The sequence below is a fragment of the Stegodyphus dumicola genome, chromosome 6 (assembly GCF_044657685.1).
Source record: "Stegodyphus dumicola isolate Sdum_Otavi_A_Nest chromosome 6, ASM4465768v1".
Taxonomy (NCBI): domain Eukaryota; kingdom Metazoa; phylum Arthropoda; class Arachnida; order Araneae; family Eresidae; genus Stegodyphus; species Stegodyphus dumicola.
The window spans coordinates 73,093,505-73,114,025 of NC_140773.1; the positions used below are offsets into that span (position 1 = coordinate 73,093,505).

The following is a 20,521-nucleotide window of genomic DNA, read 5'->3' on the forward strand; positions in this document are numbered from 1 at the left end:
AATTTAAGAATGGGGTCTGGGACAAGGTTCGAATTTGGGGCATTGGCCCTTAGATAACCAGGTCACCGGTCTAGTTCTCTCTTTCTGTGTTTCTTTTCCTTAATGGTTACCCAAAGGCTTTTTTAGGTTTCTGAAGTAACATAGAGTTGAGTTGAGTAAGCGAAGTGCATTCGGAAAAGTTTACTTTGTCTGCTTCGTGCGTCAAGTAGAAAGAAAAAGTCGTTTGCAATTGTTTAGAAGTGCCGTATGTCTAGTTCTTAAATATGAGTATATGTTAACTGTGTATTATTCTGTGCTCGTACTGAAGGATTTTTAAAAGAGGTAAGGCTTTATTTTGTAATGTATATGAAGAAAGAAATTAATTATTTTATTGCAATCTAACTTTCAAAAACATTAGTTTAAATTCTGTAATTTTTTTCATGATTTAACCCAAGTTATTCTAGCAATTCTTAAATTAGCACTTTCAAGGCTTTGAACAGAAGTAGCGATGTATTTAATTTGAAATGTGAAATAATGCATATAATAATGAAATAATGAAAATATATTATGATTTATTATTAAAGGCATCTACGAGCTAACGAGGAAATTTCAGAAATATTTCAATTCTACATGTTCGTGTAAAACTGTTAATATATTGCATAAAACATTGCTTGAATAAATTTTTGTTAAAACATTGTTACAACGAATCTAGAAAAATATTCAAATCCGGAAAAATCTGTTTTAATTTGTATTCTTTAAAAGTAAAGAAAATTTTTAACTCGGAATTATTTTCTCTTGTTTAAATTTATTTGTATCCTTATCGGTTTACTTCAGGTTTAATATTTACAATAGAATTTATATCACTCGGTAAATATCATACTAAACAAAATTTAAACTCAAAGAACTATCATTTTTTTATTAAGCAGAAAAGGGCATTTATGAAAATGAACGGATGATTTTTCATTTCTTATAAAAGCATATACAAAATATGTAATACATATATTCCTTTTTCCTTGATATTTGTTTCTTGGTATCATGGCTATTGTTTTCTGTTTTGTATTTAAAAATAAATGAGAAAACAAACATTAAAAAAAATCTGTAAGCTTTCAAATTTTACATTACGCCCAAAGGAACGGTTTTTTTTAACGTTCTGTGTGTTACCTTATTTATTCAATATCATGTTTTTCGCACTTAAATCATAAAATTCAATTCAACAGCAATATCGCAAAATAATTTTAAAATGAGCTTGTCTTTAGAATTTCCGATGCACAGGCTCGCGCGCTGGAGATTTTTTTTTGGTACACAGTGTTGCCATTGCTCGTTTTGAAATCGTTGAGTTTGTTGTTCAAAAATTCGTTAAAATGTTACAAAAAATGAAATCGATAATAAATCAAATTTCAAATTAAGGCTTCCAGATCCCCATATTCGGTGAAAGATTACGTTATTCAAAATTCGATGGCTTTTTAGGTACCGTTGTTTTAACACAATGCGAGAAACATACATAAGTAGATTCTTCTTATTTAATTTCTTTAAATATAAAACAGGGCGATAATATTTGGTAGCAACAATTTGAAATGTGAAAAGGGCGTTTAAAGTTTTCGACGCAAAATGCCGAAAAGAAATTAATAGCCCTTCTGGGCTAGCGCCCTTTAGGTTAATAGTAAGTGTTACATTTAATGATTAACTGAAAAAAATGTAATGCAAATTTAATAATTATAAAAATCACTACACAATGTTATTACTGAGTGTAATAAGATACGTGAAATCCAGATTTACTCAAAAATATTGTTATTATTAAATTTGGAACTAAAAGGAGCCTTCATTATAAAAAAAATAGTTTTCTAATTTTTGCAGGATAAATATCACGGTGAGTAAATTCATTTTAATACATTTATATTTTATAATATATGAAAAAATGCAAAATCAAAAGTAATTCATTTTTAAAGAAATAAGCCGACTAGAATACTGTTTATGACTACCCAATAAACTCTAATCAATTTTTCCAGGTATGAAAATTAGAATATTATATCACTTAATTACGCCACTCACAATTAACCAAATTGCTTTCGCTCACAGTTTAATTTATCTATCTAGGTTTGATTTCGTAGTGAATCTGTTGGATATTATATCTTCTAGCTCCGAAGTATCTTTTGGAGGTACATACAGACACATACAAAAAAAATCTCATGTGTACACCACATGACTTCCTTGTGCGCAATATTAAATTATATGCATTTTTTCTGCCTTTCATTTAAACTTATTTCTTCGAATTTCATTAGAGATATATTTCTCCTTCAGCTGTTGAAAGATATAGAAAAACATAAAACACCAAACAGAGTTAAAACAGTTAAAAAAAATTTTTTTTTACACATAAAATTACAGTTTCTATGCACAAACAAGCAATTCGGCCAGCGCGCAAGAAGCAGATTTTTCGGTTCACAAAACTGAAAGTTTACTTTTGGTCTCACTCGGCAAAAAGACCCTGAAGGCTGAGAAACTGACTTGATTTTTTGTGAACGCTCTGCTGAGTCAATATATGAGATAATTTAATAACTTAAATGATAATTACAGAATGTATTAAGCATAATTTAATTCGCAATAATAAAAGAAGACGTTACTTTACTGTTGCGAAGCTTAGTTTCTCTAGATTGGCAACAAATCCACTATTCTGCTAAGTTTCAAATGTAAACAAATATGGCTGCTATGGTAAAAAATAACGCTTAGCCGCCTTTAAACAACATTTAAATTGCTGATAATTGTATAGCTATAACATGCAGGAAAACTAAAGGCATAAAAACTTTAATCGGAAGATAAGAATAACATAATGCAATCATTTTAAAGCAAAAAATTGCACAATTTACAAACATATAGGAATAAAGAAACTGTGTCACTGAGCCGAGTAACAGAGTGGGTATATACATATATTTATATACTTTTGGTGAGGCCGATTGCAACCAAAATGGGAGGTACACATCTACTATATCTTATAGCAGTCCTATATACCAAATTTCAATGTTCTGAGGCTACTCGTTTTTGAGTTTGCGAGATATATACATACATACGTATCTACGTACAGACGCCACGAAAAATTCTCTTCAGAATCCATTTTAAATCAGTTTTATATTTTTTTTGGGGGGGAAACGAGTCCTTTTTTCTCTCCTTACATACAGATGTCACCCAAAAACATCGTTAAACTGCATTCGATAGCGGTCAAAATGGATATTATCGTTGAAATATGATACCCGAAATTTTTCCCGATTACAGTACTTCTTTTTCGTCACTGGATTTCTGCTAATTTCGTCAGAAAAGCCTTTTAAGAAGGAATCCTACATTTTATGCTTTTCTAAATTTTGGTGAGAAAGAACGAGTTTGAAAAAAGAAAACGAGTTTGATTTAGTAGAGTGAGCTGAATTACCAGGAATATGTAATGCTTAGCGTCAAGTCGGCATCCAGTTTAATCACTAACTATAGTTTCTTATACAGTAGACGCCGCTTAATGTGATCGCGGTTAATGTTTATCAATCGGATATTGTTATCGAATAACCGAAGTCCCGCCCGTTAGTATAAGAAGATTTTAAATTCTATATTGGTATATTCTCTTCCAACCTGAGTAAAACCTCCATATAGTAAATAATATAGTAAATAGGAACTCGTTTTGCAAATTTTTAGAAAATGAGCTGGACTAACCAATTTAACAGAGTTGGAATTCTAGATAACCTTGTTTATATGCATCCAAAATTCTCTTCATGTATTTTAAGTTTTACATTTTCATGAATTTTGCGTTCTAGGAAAAGCTCACTTTTTATTCATTTTTGTCAGTTTGAATTATTCTTATCATTTGCTATCATGTTTACTCTGTTTTGATCATTTCAAATATATGCAGACTACTAAAAGGCATAATGATCCCAGCCTAAGGGATAAAGCCGATTTATTAGACCGCTATGACCTGCTCCCTAAAATCAATCAACGGAATGCTGTTCGGTAAGTTAAATGTTTCTCTATAGCCTTTACGCAAAATTTTAAAGATTCGTGAAGATATTATTTACAACTCAAGGCAAAATCAAAGTGAAAACATTAAACGAAAATGCAAGAGAAAAGGCACAATATTCAGAAAGCACTGAAGATTTGATTCACAAAAGTTCATGAAAAAGATGTGACAATCAGTTATTCCTTAATGCGACAAAAGGCTGAAGAATTAACCATAAAGAATGGAAAAGATAGTTTTATAACAATATATGGCTGGTTTAACCAATATAAGTAAATGCTATTTACAAACGCATTAATGGTACCGGAAAAGATGCTGATTTATTTGCTGATTTGTGCAGGAATATGGTTGTCAAATTAATGGCCTAAATTTTCTACAAAGTATAATGCTGAAAACATCTATCATGCAGACGAAACAGGTCTATAGTGTCGCGCGTAGCCCAAAAATATATATTTGTTTAAAACTCAAAGTTCAGAAGGTTGCATATCGAAATACCATGTAACCTTTTTATACTGCATCAATATGTGTGGTTAAAAAAATGCTTGTAATCGGAAAAAGAAAAAATTCTTGACACTTTAAATTAATAATAAAGAGTTTAATAATAGACTACAGATATAACTCAAAACGTGAAGGGCGTCAGTATTAATGAATGGCCTTTGAAATGGGATAACGAACTGAAGAACTATGTCTTTCTTCGACAACCGTACATCTCATAATGTAAATGTCTCTCTGAAGCTTATTCCATGGCCATAATTCAACTATGTACCCAATGGATTATTAGGGAGATGAACATATATTACTGCCATAGAATGCGCATTAATAGTCCTTTCTAAACATGGATGGCAGAGATAAGTACCAATGAATCAGGAACGCAAATTAACCGTCTTAAGGAGCTGTACTTGCTAAAGATATCTTGGAACCGCATCTCAGTAAATACAATAAAGAACTTTTTTAAGTATGACGGGCTTTTAATAAATTAAGAACTACAGGAAGCTGAAGAAGAATAGCAACGTCTTCAACAAACATGAATTGTGAGAAATTTAATGTATTCAAATTGCAACACTGATGAATATATTGATGAAACAATTCAAGTTGCAATACTTGATAAAAGAACATACATGGCAGATTTACGGAAAGGTTTTTAAGATTTATGAACCTTTGCGTAACAGACATTATGAAGAATTCTTAAACGAACTTTTGCATTTTCCTAATTAAACTACTGTAATGCACATGTTTATATGTTTCTAGTTATATTTATATTAGTTAAGTTTTCATTGCTGTTTTGAACCATATTCTGTTCATTGTTTAATGATATCAAAATAGCCGTGGACAATGATCACGGGTGAGACAGCGTTTACTTGTATCTGGTTAAAACTAGGAACTGGAAAAGCTTTTCGCTAAACATCGGACAATGGAATCGGTGTCAGTGAATTGTTCATGGTATAGAAACATTTATAACAGATTTCAAAAAATTATTTCTGAGTAATGCTCGAGAGAAAGTCCTAAAGACTTTGGATAAGCCTGTGCAGAGATGCATCTTTTTTATTTTATTTTTATGAATGGTAATGGTTATGCTTGCGGAGTTACATTGGTAAACTAATTTCTTGAAAATGTGAAATTCAAGAATAAAGTAACCAACATAGTTTCTGAGTTTGAATCCGACAGAAAAATCTGTGAACAAATTTTAATTACCGTATTTCCTAGAGTATTTCCCCCTTTTTTTACTAACTTTATCGTCCGGAAATTGAAAGGGGAAAAGTATGCGAATAATTTAATGTGCGAAAGACGTAATTACAGTAACAATATAACAAATGAAAAGTAATCATAGAAAGATTACAAGTAGCTATCGCAATATTATTAATATTATTTCTCCCTCCCCAAAACAAACCACCCTAAATTCCAATAAGAATACCTAGCAGCATGAACATTACAATATTTCATTTTTCTTTACTTCCCTGTAATTTGAATCTGGCCAATTCTTATTGATATCTTTACTATTCCTTAGGCCTCAGATCATCCATAAATAACTAGAGAAGGCGAATGCGCAGCTGTCTCAGCAAAATCTTAGATTAAATGTGAGTTATTGTTCACTTCGTTGTAATTGATCGATCCTTGTATTAGGCTGGCAAAAAGTTCAAATCTCAGAATGGAAAGGTTTGGCCTGACCTTTGCAGTTAGTGTGAGAGAATTTGTTAGTTAAAATAAGAAATGCTACCTAAACGAATCAATTTAAAAATTTTTGGGAGTTCGTTCTCTGAACGCATTGAGTACAGGAAAAAAAAACTCGAATATTTTTTAAATTTTCAGAATATGGTGTTAAACGTCTAGGAGGGAGATACGCGAGAAAATAAATTAAGATAGTAGGTAGTATATTAGTATGGTAGTATTTTATTTCATAGTAAAACAGCGTTGATATATCTACTGGATTCAAAAATTTTTAATTTTCTTTAAATAGCGTAATTTTTTAAAACTTCATTTTAATTTATTTTTTATTATTTAACTAAGAACCTATGCTTCATGTGTAATTTGTACGAAATTTCTTTTATAGTATTGTTCAATTATAACTGAAATTTTTTAATACCGAAATGCAAAATTTTCCTGTATGCAAAAAACATGAACGACGTATAAGACACTGTATTTATAAATATAATCAATGCATACTAAATCGGCGAGGCCAGTGTGCCCCCTGACATCTGGGCCTGCTTTAGTTAATGGTGGACTAGGTGCTGCACTGATTAACCAGTATGGTAGAGGCACCCGTCACTTGTACTTGTACACAAAAAACAAATATATTTCTGCTGATCTAAAATAAAGACACCAAGGAAGCCTCCAATAGGCTTGAAAATTGCATCAGATCTCGGTAGCACATGCAAAGTATTAGCATTGTCGGGGATAAGCTTCAGTAACGACACTTAAAAGCATCATAAAAAGGAAGAATAGAAGGCTATTTTGCATTGGAATTGTGTGTTTTACCGCTGCTGTTTTACATGAGGAGCTTTAATATACCTCGTCCCCCCAAAAAAAGCAATTAATCGAACAATTTCTGAGTTTTACAGAAAAAAAATTGTGGCTCATAGAGACTGCAGATTATCTTTCTCAGAAATTAATTCTTGCTTTGGACAAAATCAGGCCATGCTGATCGAAGTGGGTGCAGGGCGATAGAATTGAATAAAAGGAATGACTGCCCCAGCCTCTTTGCACCACTAAACGAGACGAGAGGTCTATCAGGAGCATGACAGTTCGACGATGTCTGCAGAGTAGCGTTGACTATACACGACAGACATATGGTATGCAAATGAATGGTATGCAATGCCGGATATGGACAAAAAAATGGTACGAAATTACCTTTTCAGACCAAGCACAATTTTATCTACAACAAGATGGATGTACCCAAGTCCGGTGCACCGACTTATGACCCTTGCATTATGTATTGCTATACTGATTTGTCACCTGGAATTACAGTTTTGTACTGCTACTGGATTTTCCTCCCGCTCCTACTTAACGCTTCATGCCCTTCTTCACACTCAAAGCTTGCCTGGGGCAAATTTCAACAAGGTAGTGCTCGACAGCACGTGATACGTAACAGTTTTTTTATCATTCACTAGATTGCCCGGCTGCTATTTTATTTGTCTAGTCTATGACTGGCAAAAGAGTGGCACAGTCACACATCTTCCTTAGCTACACCAGATGAACTTTACCATCTGTGAGTATAACATGGACTGAGATTAACCAAGCACACGTCCAAAGTTTCTTTCTTTCAATGCCGAAGCATATCGCAGCAGTTCTTGCCATCCATAACAGCTACACAAAATGTTGATTTCTTCTTGTTCTGCAAGTCTAACCGAGCTGTAATTTTAATCACTTCGCCATTTATATTATTTTCCCAATAAATATGGCTAAAACATAATTAATGATTTGTTTATAGTTTTAAAAACTTGTAAATACATTTTTAGGTAGGTTAGTGGTTAAATGAAATATAATTAACACATAAGTGATTTCTTCGCCTAGAATTTAATTCTAACACGTATAACCTTTCTTCATAGGCTATTAAAATAAATTAAACTAATGAAGAAAAGAGGTCATACATTTTTGTAAATAAAGTTTTCAGTATTTTGTTCAATTAGTCAGTTATAAATTATAAATTATTCATTTCTATAATCAAATAATAATGGCAGGATAAGAAGTTTAAGCAAAATTAGTAGCTGCAAATTGGATGTGCTTTTTATTCAGTTTTCAATAACTCGGTATTATTAAATTTTATTTGATCAAAGTTTATTAAGTGCAAATGATTTGTTAAATAATTTACAAGAAATGATTAGTTCTACATCGTTTTTCTTATCTCTAAAGTTATAGGAAAACAAAGAACTCTCACCATGAAAGACGGGTAAAAATTTAGAATTTTTATAACTGATATAAAGTTTAAAAAAACATACTGACTACTATATTAGTATTAGTGTTAAGGTAGATGTAACTGATTGCAAGGCAAAATCTGCCAAATAAATTACCTTCTTAACAGAAAAGATCATACATATGTATATAACTCACAAACTTATATCGCTATAAAAACATGCACAATATTTTTCTGGTATATTAGCAGTAGTTTTATAGGTGCCATCGTTCCCAGTCTAGATCAAGCACTTTAGTCCTTCAGATGATTAAATATATTAATATTTCCAATCAAAATATATTTAATTTAATTAACTAATAAACTTCATTTTCACTCTTGTAACCTATTATAAATAAATTCTACATGCCTTTCGTCAGGCGAAATCTTTCATGAAGTCATTCGATTTTACTTCTTGATCAGTATCATTTTCTATTAACAGAAATAAAAGGAAATTCAAATTTTGTTTACATAAACGTAACCTTAATTATAATTTGATGAAAATAAGCTCATAAAATCTTCTCTCTTCAGGAGCTACAGGATTTTATAAAGAGAATATGTAAATGTAGGAAGCAACTTCTTTTTCTGTTTTTACCATTGCAAAAATCAGAACCAGTAAGCTGCAGAATTCTATGATCGTCTTTTCAACATAATTATCAGATTTAGTCTTTTATATGTGTCTCTCCATTGGGACATCGCTGCTCGCGAGAACAACTTGCCTCACACTCTTGAAAACCGATGCAATAGCTGGTTTCGTGGACACTGGTGTGGAGAAATTAAGAACGAAGTTGAAAGATTAGCTAGTCAGTGGAACGAAGAAGGTAGATCAGACTGAAAGGCCAATCAGGAGATCGACTAGGGTCAGATACATTAGTACATGCGCATATATGTAGCTAAACGTAGTGGGAGAGTGTCGGAAGGATGTAAAGTTCGTTGACAGTGTGAGCTCAGTATTTCTGGGAAGCTTATTGCAAGCCGTATATCCGTTTAAACGATGTCAAGTTGCTGCCTCAGTGTGAAATCTGAACAATCAATCTGTTGGACGGCATCTGGATTATTTTAACGGAGGTTGAATCATGGGAAGGATTGAGGAGATTGAAGTGCGACAAGTATCGCTGCGTAGTTCGGGACTGCTCATAGCATCATTTCACAACTTTGAAGAGCATTTCAAACTACAGGAACAGCTCTCTGACGTTTCAACAGAGGTCGTCCACGAGCAACTACGGCAAAGGAAGACCGGTACATTGCCCTATAGGCATGAAGGAACAGGCGGCAGACGATAAGAGAAATCTCAAGACACATGGACAGGTAACTGGATGACAGATATCGCGTTTTACCGTGGCAAGGAGGCTTCACAGTGGTGGTCCGTTTGCACGACGAACTATATGGTGTATACCATTAAAGCTTGCTCATCGCAGAGGGCGTTATTTGCGGTGCAGAGAATACCAGTATTGGGCAGATAATTAATGCGATCGAGTATTCTTTACGGATAAGAGCAGATTTAGGCTGAGTTGCTATTCTAGACGCATATAAATCCAGAGAAAGCGTGGAACACGCAATAAAGGCGCACTAAAGGCGTCCTGCACCTATGTACGTCATTGTAATCCCTCCTCCTCCCAAAAAAGGAATAATAGTCATTCCAAAATATTCTTAAAGTCAGATGTTTCGAGGCAGAAACAAGCAAAACTCGCACAGAATGTAATACTAAAATTGCTTATTAATGGAAAACAAACTCGTTCATTAAGAATAAAACTCTCATATTTTTATACAAACTTGAAGAGTTTTTCTCCTCCCATTCCTAATTTTTGTGTCTACATTTTACATGTTTATATCATAAAATTTCTTTTGGCTTCGTAATTTTAGAAAATTTAGCAATATTTCGTTAAAAGTCACCAGGTTCTCCCATTCTGTCAAAGATAGTCACAAATAGAAAACGACGCACTTAGAATTTCTTACGTTAAATTATGCCATAAATTATTACATACACATACAGAAATAGTTACATAAATTTATGGCATCATTCTTAGATCGGATTATATTTAGTTTGTCCATAATGTCACAAAATCTTGTATGGCTAAACTATGCTGTATGACTATGGTTCAGTTTTATTTGACTTAGAATGGGCATGTGCTGCGACGAGTGGAAAATGGCACCGAATTCTTGCGACGTGATTACTGAACACGAATAAATATTTGTCTGCAATATCAGTATTTTTCATTGATTTTATTTGCTGCGAAATCTTTACGAAAATACTACCGTTAGGCTTCTTATAACTAGATACGTAATCCAAATCCCGCTTTTTCTAAATAAATCAGGTTAGTATGTATGCGGTGCTTTCACGCTCGGTTAAGCCTCGAGGATTGGAGGAAAATGATGTAGAACTGATTGCACTCCGCAGTTACAAAAACAAGGGGTTATGTCTGAAACTTATTATGCAATTCCCTTTCTTCGAAACTCGTTTTTATTTTTCCGTACTTTTCTCAGTCATTTTTTCTCCTCTCTTTATACTTCTTTTAATTTCTTGAATTGTTTTTCTAAGAACTTCTATTTAATTATGCTAGAACTGGTACACGGATGTCCCGTATCTTACTTGATTTAAAACATTTCGGCGAGTAGATGGCTTTATTTCATATATGCAGGGTCAGTCTAAAATTTTGCGGAAACAAAAATTTTAATAGAATTGTTGGAATACTTACACGGCTAGAAGAATTATGTCCTGAAGTTTACATGGCTAAGTTATAAATGTTTTATGTGTGATCCTTTTCGAATGAGATAGACAAGTTCCTCTCAAACACATTTCAGCATGTCCATGTCAACAGCTAAAACAACTGTTGTGATATATTTTTTTAAGATTGTTCGAACTTGTAAGATGGGAAGGAATACAAACTCTGTTCTTGATACATTCCCATAAGAAGAACTCACATTTCATCAAACCCGGATTTCTTTTTCAAAATGAGCTCATCAACAGCCGAGCGGTAAAATCATTGACCGCTGGTAGTTCGGTCCGGGCTCGAATCCCAGCGGGGCTGGCTGCATGGGCATTTTCGTAGTTTCCCTATGTGTAACATGTATATGAGCAAGTAAGGCATCCTTCCGCTTAGGCAGGTAGCCCTCGAGTGCTTTGCCATAATTAAGTAAACCGACCTTGGGCAACATGCCAAAGCCATGTTCTGGAGGCAGATTATCTTTGCATATTGCATTATCTATCTTTGCATTTTCCACCTAATTACGAGCCATAGAAAGAAAATCTGAAAGAATTCAAATTTTAATGTTGCAGCCCAGTATTTTTGTTAACGTTTTTCATGCTCTCGATGAGCATTGCAATTGACCAATCTGCTCTTGCACTCACTCCTACTAACACAATTTTTTTTCTCTTTTTACCTTTATTGTTAAGTTTCGTTCTCTTCTCATTTACGCCATTTAAAATTCAATTACACAATAAAAAAACATTTAAAAACAGCATATATTTAGAATTCCTGATAGAGTGTGAACGGTTGTCGTATATATTGGTTTTAATATTCGTTATTATCATTTCTTTGAAAATCAGCCGTTTGAACGGCCAGCAGCCTCATAGTGTGACCTTAAAAAGAAAAAAAAATGTATATAATGATTTTACTGAGTCCAGCAGTATCATTTCATAAAAATATTTAATATTTCTAACTAGGCATCTCATGATTTAAATGTACTTTTTATCTAAATTAATCAAACTGAAAAGCAGAACAAGTATTTTTAAGAACTATGTTTATAACGATTCAATCACTTGGTTTGCTACTCAGTAGGAGAAAGATTAAATTTGAAAGTTAAATATCTTACTCTTTCCTGAATGGCAACACGCTATTCGTGGAGATAAGTACTCTATTTAAGTCAGTAATGGTAACGCATTGCTTTCAAATAGCTGAATAGGTGGATTAAAATTTAAAGATAAATGTATCACTTTTTGCTGAATAACAACAGTCTGGCGTGTTGGAGACAAAAATGTTTATTTCGAGCAATGTTGCTTGTTAAACAATTTGTTAAATTTGTGCAAAATATAAAATAAATCAAAAAGAAACTCGAATTTCAAAATTCGGGCTACGGAAATACCCATGTTGGGTGGAGGATTGCGCGTTTTAAAATTTTGTTAGTTCTATGTTACTTACATTTTGTTTTTTACATAATGCAAGGAACATACATGCATAAATGCATATACATTCTTCATTACTTAATATTTTGAGAATAATACTATTTCAAGGTTGAAATTGTAATACGAAATAATAACATTTCGTGGCAACAATTTGAAAAGGGATTCTAGTTCAAAAGTTATATGGACAAAAACGAGTTTCAAGACTAATAGCACCTTTGGTGGTTTTTTATGAGTTTTGATAAAAACAAACCCTTTTCTATTTATAAACATTTAATCTGTCTATTTCTTTTGAGCTAATTTGTTTAAAATACTTTTCTAAGTCAATGATACTATAACTAGAAACCTAAATTGACTCAAAAAATTACCCATGTTGATAAATATTTTGTCTGGGACTTAATATTATATTCATTAAAGATTTAGTAAACATTTGCATATGTCCTTGCATTCATTTGCCTTTCAAATTGCTTTTCAGTTCTTTTGTTCACTGGAGAATTGCATTGAATGTCTGGAAACATCTAATAGAAGACTTGATAACTCCTCTTGGCATATTTATTTTTCTTTGAAATAATATTGTTATTACACAATTGCTATATCATTTATTAACACTGAAGGAAAGAAAATAATGTTTAGTGTTTCCATAATACGCATTGCAATACTGTGATAACGGTTTCTCTCTCCAAGGAAAACTTTTGGGTATTTTTATTTATCTTCAGAGTTTGGTATCCTAGCAAGATAAAAGTATTGACTATGGGTGGGGGTAGAAATATGTATTGTGAATGTGGTAGGCAAGTGATTCGAAGAAATAAATGCATAGTTAATAATTAAGCTTTTTCTTTAACAAATAAATGCGTAAGTCCCCAGGAAGTATTAATTTACGATGAAATAATATTTTAAGTTTTTCCTTACCATTTTGCTTTGTCATCTTGAATAACGCATTTGAAATGTTAGCCTCTGGCCTGGCTAGCCGCCTGTAACAATTAATGTAAAAAGGAAAAATTGCGTGATGTTTTTATTGAGTCCTTCTTGTGGAATTTCATGAGCCCAGCTGGTTACTTAAATAATAAAGTGCATAATTTATAAGACAAGATCTGTCTTTAGTAATAACAAAGAACAGAGATTATTGCATTTGTTTATCAGTAACAGGCAGATTAAATTTGAAAGCAAAATTAAATATTTTACTCTTCGCTGAAAGACAAAGAAGATCTTACATTGAGCAGTGACAATACACTTTTTTAAATCGCTTTTTTTAATTATTAAATCTAAAACACAAATATCTTATTCTTTGCGGAGTGGCCATACATTTCTTTTTAAATTCCTGAGTTGTCTGATTTAATTGGAAACTTAAATATTTTACGCTTTACAGAGTGGTAACACATTGCTTTGAAGTCGCTAAATTTGTTAATCTCATTAAATTCGCACAAAATGCGAAATAAATAAAATTTGAAAAAAAAAAAAAAAAAAAATGATCGAAATTTTGAATGCCCATGCTCGGGTGGAGGATTATTTGCGTTTAAAATTTGTGGCTTTAGGTGTTGCCGTTTCTACGTAAGGTGAGGAACATACATACGTACATATATACAGATTATGGATTATTTAATAAGAGAGACAAGATGTTATGTTATAATTTTTTGCCTAATACTTAATACTTTATGAGGGACCAATAAGCCTATAGTAACGTCTTAACGTAAAATTGTTTCATGCATTAATCTAATATAATGAAGGTGCTACTTTGTTAGACGGTTGCACGGATTTTTGGCGATTTACGTTGGCGCAATTGTTGGCGCGATTTTTACAAACGTCAGCCATCTTGAAAAACGCTGTTTTCATGCATAGTAAAGTATTCGAAACTTAAAAAAAAAAAAAAAAATAAATAAATATCGTTAGAAGTAATGGATTAATTTTTTGTTGAAAATGCCGTTTTTTAAGATGGCAGGCAAGTGTAAATAAATACATTTACTATGAGTGTAAAATACTAAAGTAAGGTTATTACTTTCGGTTTTGGTTTGGTTATTACTTTCATATAGCAAAGAAGAGAATAAAAACACCGCTATAAAAACATTGTGCCAACGTTTAATTAGATTAAATTATTACTGAAATTGAATATCGTATTAAAACAATCATCCGACATTTAAAAGAATTAGAATATTATTAAATTCAAATACTTTAAAATACGTTGTATAGAATATAATTAACATTAAAATATATGTGACAATAATTATCTCAGCAATTTTTAAAAATAGTGTATGAATTTTTTTAACAAAAATTGAAGTATACAATTATAAAATAAAAGAAAAATATGTACTTACATTTTTCTTCAATCATTTAATCTGTTGTTTATTGATAAGTACCACAAAAAAAATCGGAATCATAATTTAGATATCAATGAAAAAAATTTGAAAAATGTAATATCAAGGGCAGGAATAAAAAAATTTAAAAAAAAATTTATAAATAGATAAAGCAATTTAGAGCCAAATTGAAAAAAAAAATCATGAAGATTAAAAATAACAAAAAAATTTGAAAAAAAAAATCCAATAATAGGTATTGTTTTTAAGATTTCGAAGATCCTTTAACCGCCCCTCCCTTAAGTACATGCCAATCTTCCCAGTCTATGTCTCTAATAATTTCGAGAAATTTAACATATGGATGCTCATTCAATGCAGAGCAAATTTTCCTAAACAAATACCAGGCTATGTATCCTTCAAAATCTCCTCGACGATTGTAAACCGGCAAAGAATTTTGGAAGTCACGCCATTGTCTTTCAACTGTGTTAGTATGAGCTCTGGTTTCAGGATCTACGAAATGGAGCGAATGGTTAACTTGCAAGTGATTAAAACCTTCTTCGCTCAAACAGTCATAAGCTTTCCAGCAGTCCGAAATAATCTGGGTTCCCGGTTCGATCCAATCCTTAATTAAAGCGAGAAGAGTATCCGCTGTTCTGTCTGGCACAGCAACTAAAAAACAGCGACTTGATTCGCGCTCTATTCCCCCAAAAACCCACTGCCCTTCAACGAATCGACCCTTGTTAAACTTTCGTTTCCCGATTTTAGACTCATCAATCTCCACGATTTTCCCTGGCCCTCCGATCTTCTCCCTTTTAGTTTCTACAAAATTAATTAAAACGTCGGTTACATAACTGCGCCAGTCGGCTACAGCTTCTGAAAAAATACCGAGCTCACATTGAATTCTATCGTATGAAGAACCCATGAATATTTCGTACACTAGAGCTAAAATGACAGCAATTGGAAGTTTACTGCCCGTAAAAAAGGAGGAATGTCTAATACTTTTTTTACCGTTACAACGATTATTTCTTCCACCGTGACCACAATACTATATACGGCCATCCTTAGAATCGGCTCTTTTAACCATCTTCATCTGTGATCCACATTTCTCGCACTTCATTGAAGAAGCAATTAGCGAGGTTTCTTCCAAAAACTTAAAATAAATTTCCTCTGACCCTTGTAACAATTTGTAAACAAATCTTTGATTAGGAAAGCCAGGCTGGCCAAAATAAGGTCTCAAAGGACAATTTTTTGATTCCGATACCAATAATTCTTGGTACTTACCAATAACAACATTCATTTTAGAGAGAGACATCTTTGAAGGAATTCCAAGAAAGGAATTAAATTTTAAAATGGCGCGGAAATGCACAAATTTTCAGTAACCAATCAGGGAGCTGATTACAGCTCGTTAATGCACAAATATTCTATGACCAATCAGAGAGCTTATTACATCACGCCTAGAATTAAATTTGTTTAAAAATTCATACATAATAAAATCATTTTAAAAAAATGCAAAATTAAATTGTATTTTAATATTTAACAGCCATAAATATGTTTAAAACATTAGATTAAATTTATACATATTAAAACCAATTACTTTTAAAGTAAGGTGACGTCATTGATTACATCATCCACAACATAAAATTTCATAGAATATGATAAACAAAAAAAAAAAAAAAAATTATTTCAAATAAAAATGCAAAATTAAATTGATTTTTAATATTTAGAAGCCATAAATAATATTTAATGACGGAATTTATGCACAATAAAACACATTATTTTTTAAATAAAATGACAACAAAGTATCGGTTACCATAAATAACTTATCTAGCAGTGGGTTTACCATAAGTTGTATTACTCGCCAAAAAATCGCCAAAATCCGTGCAACCGTCTACCAAAGTAGCACCATAATGAAAATAAGACTGCAATTTCTTTTTCCTTTTATACATTTTCAATGCATTTTTAATTTTTTAAACTTAAATGGTAAACCATTTGTGGTCTGAGATTTTAAGGAAAGGTGAAACTTTCGACTTTCCTTATATATCACTAGTTTCGTTTCAGTGAACCCTGGTTTCCATTTTCTGAATCTGAATCTTTCATCAATCTGAATCTTTCAGGTTGCAGCTTTTTGTGATTATTAAGGAAAGTTTAGAAATTCCAGAGTTAATTTTTTTTTGTGCTTAAAGATTATTTACTTATCACAGAAGCATTCACAACGAATAAAAATAATCCATTACACACCAACAGAGAAATAATAGCTGAAACTGGTTTTCTTGCGTATCTCTTGCCTTTGTTAATGAAAAAAATCCTCTTCTCTCGTGAACAGAATTAGTTAATATATTTTTTGATGATATCCTTTCCATCAAAGTCATAAAAGTGTCAGAAAAAAACAGTTGTATTCATACAAAGTTTTCAATCCTAGTGTTTTTAGTTGATAAGTGAGTGCATATGTTTCTTAAAATAGAATTTTTTTTTACTAATGCACTATCTTAATATTTACTGCCTCTTCTACTTTCAGCGGCTCGCACCAGGATTCAAATTAATTAATGTGCATATAAAACAGAGATTTTGAAGTTAGGAGAGAATTTTATGGCATCGACCGTTAACCTTTCTACTATTTATCGCACAGCTCTTAGAGTAGGCGTGTGCAGCTTTGACAAGACTATTGGCCGGATTGGAACTTAGAAATATTAGTTGGACCGGAGCACTTTAGGAATTATCTGAAAATACAAAAAGAGAACACATCTTAATTAATTAATATCTCTGTCGTTTCATATAAACTCCACCATAAAATCTTTGAAAATATAAAATATAATCTAAAATAATATTCTTAAATAATATAAGTGAAAAGAAAAAATAATTTTAATGCGAAGATTTCGACTTCATGGTTGATACAAAATTATCAATATTCGGGAACACTGCAGACGCTGAAACTAGCAACGTGTTTTTCAAGTGCATAACAGATAATTCGCAACTTTATCTTGGATTTCACAGACTTCTTTCTAAGTATAAGACGGATGATAAGTCGCTTAACTTTTTACAAGGATCTAGTTTTTAGTTTTATAATTACAAGTTTCTGTACAGAATAATTAATAGTTTAAGAAAAATTCTTCCTGTTGATTTATGTTTATTTTGCAGCCTAAAAATATTATCTAGTATCTTAAGAATAGGAGAATATGATTAATCGATATCTTTGTGAGCAAATACGTCGATAAAAACTCAACTTATGGTTTTTTTAAAATGCACATCTTTGACAACCAAATAAAGGTTTATTTGCTAAAATTGCTTTAACATTTTTTATCCAGTTTAGTACTGCAATAATATTTTATTTTAATGGATATATTAATGAAAAGTATTAAATCATGCGTCAAAAGAAGTAGCAGAACTGATGTTTCAAATTTACACAGTTGCTTTTTCTCTCTTACCCACAGTAAGTTGAAGATATCATTAAGTCGATAAAGTATCTTATACATTTAACTTATCGAGCATTAAGCTTAATTTAGCCTTCCTTAACATGATCCAGAAATCTTACTACTATCTTATAGCTAGGCATAATCATTTAATAGAAAGCCAGTTTAAAAATGCTTCGTGTAAGTTACCGAATATTGCATTAAAAGTGGAAAACATTATGCTTGTTCGCATATTCAACATTAGTGTATACAACTGAAAGCACATTGAACCAAAACATATTTTAAAAACTAGACGCAAATTATTAGCTGGTTGCTCAGGTGTTACAGTAATAAAATCGTGAATTTTCCTGTTATTTGATGAAGCTTGATAATAACTGGTAGAGAAAACTTTAACATCGATACGGGTCCGTGACACTTTGCCGATAGGACATTTAGCTGACATTTCCGTTTACCGGATATGTGCCTTTAGCCGACAGCAGAGGCGTAACTGGGGTTTTCAGCGCCCGGGGACAACTAAAAATTTTGCGCCCCTCTATGTGTGCCACGAATGGAAAACATTTCATTCTAGAATTTCGTACCATCAATTTGGCGCCCCCTGGACACTGCGCCCGGGGACAGCCCGGACCCTTTGTCCCACCCTAGCTACGCCACTGGCCGACAGCATGTTTAACGGACAAGACATTTAGCCAACAGAACATTTATGCAACAACGTGTTTAGGGGATAACACGTTTAGTTGACGGCGCGTATATTTTGGCAAAAACTTTACACATATATAATGACACTTATTAGGTAATTTAGTCTGTCAATTAAACGTGTCTCATGTCGCATCAAAATAGGCATGGTACTTAACCATGACACTTAGCCGATAGGTCATTTAGTCTGTCAGTTAAACGTGTCTAAATGAATTGTAGGTTAAACATGCTGTTTGCTGATTATTTTGTTGAGTAATTGGACTTCCTCGCTAAATTCCTTGTCGGTAAGCAGCTGTACAGCTGTCGGTTTACCGTCCGCAATCGTATCGACACTTGAAGGTTAAGAAGACATAATCCTCTTTGGAAAAAAAAAAAAAAAAAAAAAAAACAGATTATGAACTTGAAAACTCATATTAGGAATGCGTATTTCTGTGACTAAAAAAAAAAAAATGCACTCTGCATCTGCCTATTGTCGACAGACAATATTATCAAAATAGTCTTAGCCTATTCTGATAAGACATGAGACTTAAGATAGTTTTCAGACGGGATTGGGGCAACAGGGCGACATCTGTTAAAGGTTTAGCAGGCATGGTGCCTTTCAATTACATAAGAAATTTGGGCTGAAAATTTGGTTTCTTTCTTTCGGTATGTATTCTTGTGTGCGAAGTAGAATCATCCTATTGCTTTTCTGTCAGCTCTCATCTCTTAAGCGCTGTATACTTATCTGTAAGCTCTTGCTATCTTGTAACGTCTTGGTGTGTGTCTTGCTATCTTGTAACGTCTTGGTGCTATCTTGGTGTGTGTGTATTTAATTACGGCAAAGCACACTAGGGCTATCTGCCTAAGGGGAGGGATGCCTTTCGTGGAGGACTTTCTAAGGGAAACTGGCTCGTATACACGTTACACATGGGGAAAACCACGAAAACACCCATGCAGCCGGCCCGTTCGCGGGATTCGAACCTCGGACCGAACTACCAGTGTTCAGCGACTTTACCGCTCGGCCGCTGGTGGGCCCCCTTGCTATCTTGGAAAAGGATCAAGATTCAGTATTTATAGGAGTGTGTTTTGTAACAGCTGTTGCATTATTTAAAAGTCGAAAAATTTTATATTGAGTGATAGTAAATGTTGGACAGCCTATATAAAATTCACAGTGCAGTGCAGCTTTTCTCATATTTACTTGCTCTCATGCATTATCGTCTATCAGTACAGTAAAATCTTTAGCTTTGGACCGTATTGGATAATTTCTGGCTCTGATGAATTAATTTTTAGGCCAGTATTATAGATTATCAACAGCAATAAACTTATTTAGAAAGTTTCGAGAACTTTTATGAACAAGTTAAGGAGCGATTATCATATCGGCAAATTACTTTTACTAGAATTTTCTAAATTCAAAAAGCAAAAATAATGTTAAAAATAATTTTTGGAATAAATTAATGAATAAATTGGGATGGTACTTTTGCTAAATTATATTATTTACTGATCGTTTTGAAAATAAGTACGTCTAATATGAGGATATTTCTATGTCATCAGACTGAAACATCACGTTTTTAGAATAGGTTAATAAAAGTAAATATTAGATTTAATTTGAAAAAATTGAAGAAGTTTGAATTTTTTCCTATTGTTTTAGTAATAGGATAGATAATATTTAATATAATAAGGATATTTCTA

General features: G+C 32.5%; 1 protein-coding gene across 2 annotated transcripts in view; it reads left to right on the top strand.

Moving 5' to 3' along the window:
- Window positions 1-20,521, top strand: part of LOC118192441 (aldehyde dehydrogenase, dimeric NADP-preferring-like) — a 150,528-nt gene that overhangs the window by 20,073 nt on the left and 109,934 nt on the right. Inside the window, exon 1 of one of the 2 annotated variants that reach the window (XM_035363407.2) lies at window positions 130-321. The exons of the other annotated variant lie outside the window; for it this stretch is intronic. The gene's annotated coding sequence lies outside the window, so the exon portion shown is untranslated. Of the gene's footprint in view, window positions 1-129; window positions 322-20,521 lie in introns of those variants that run through there. 2 annotated transcript variants of the gene reach the window in all.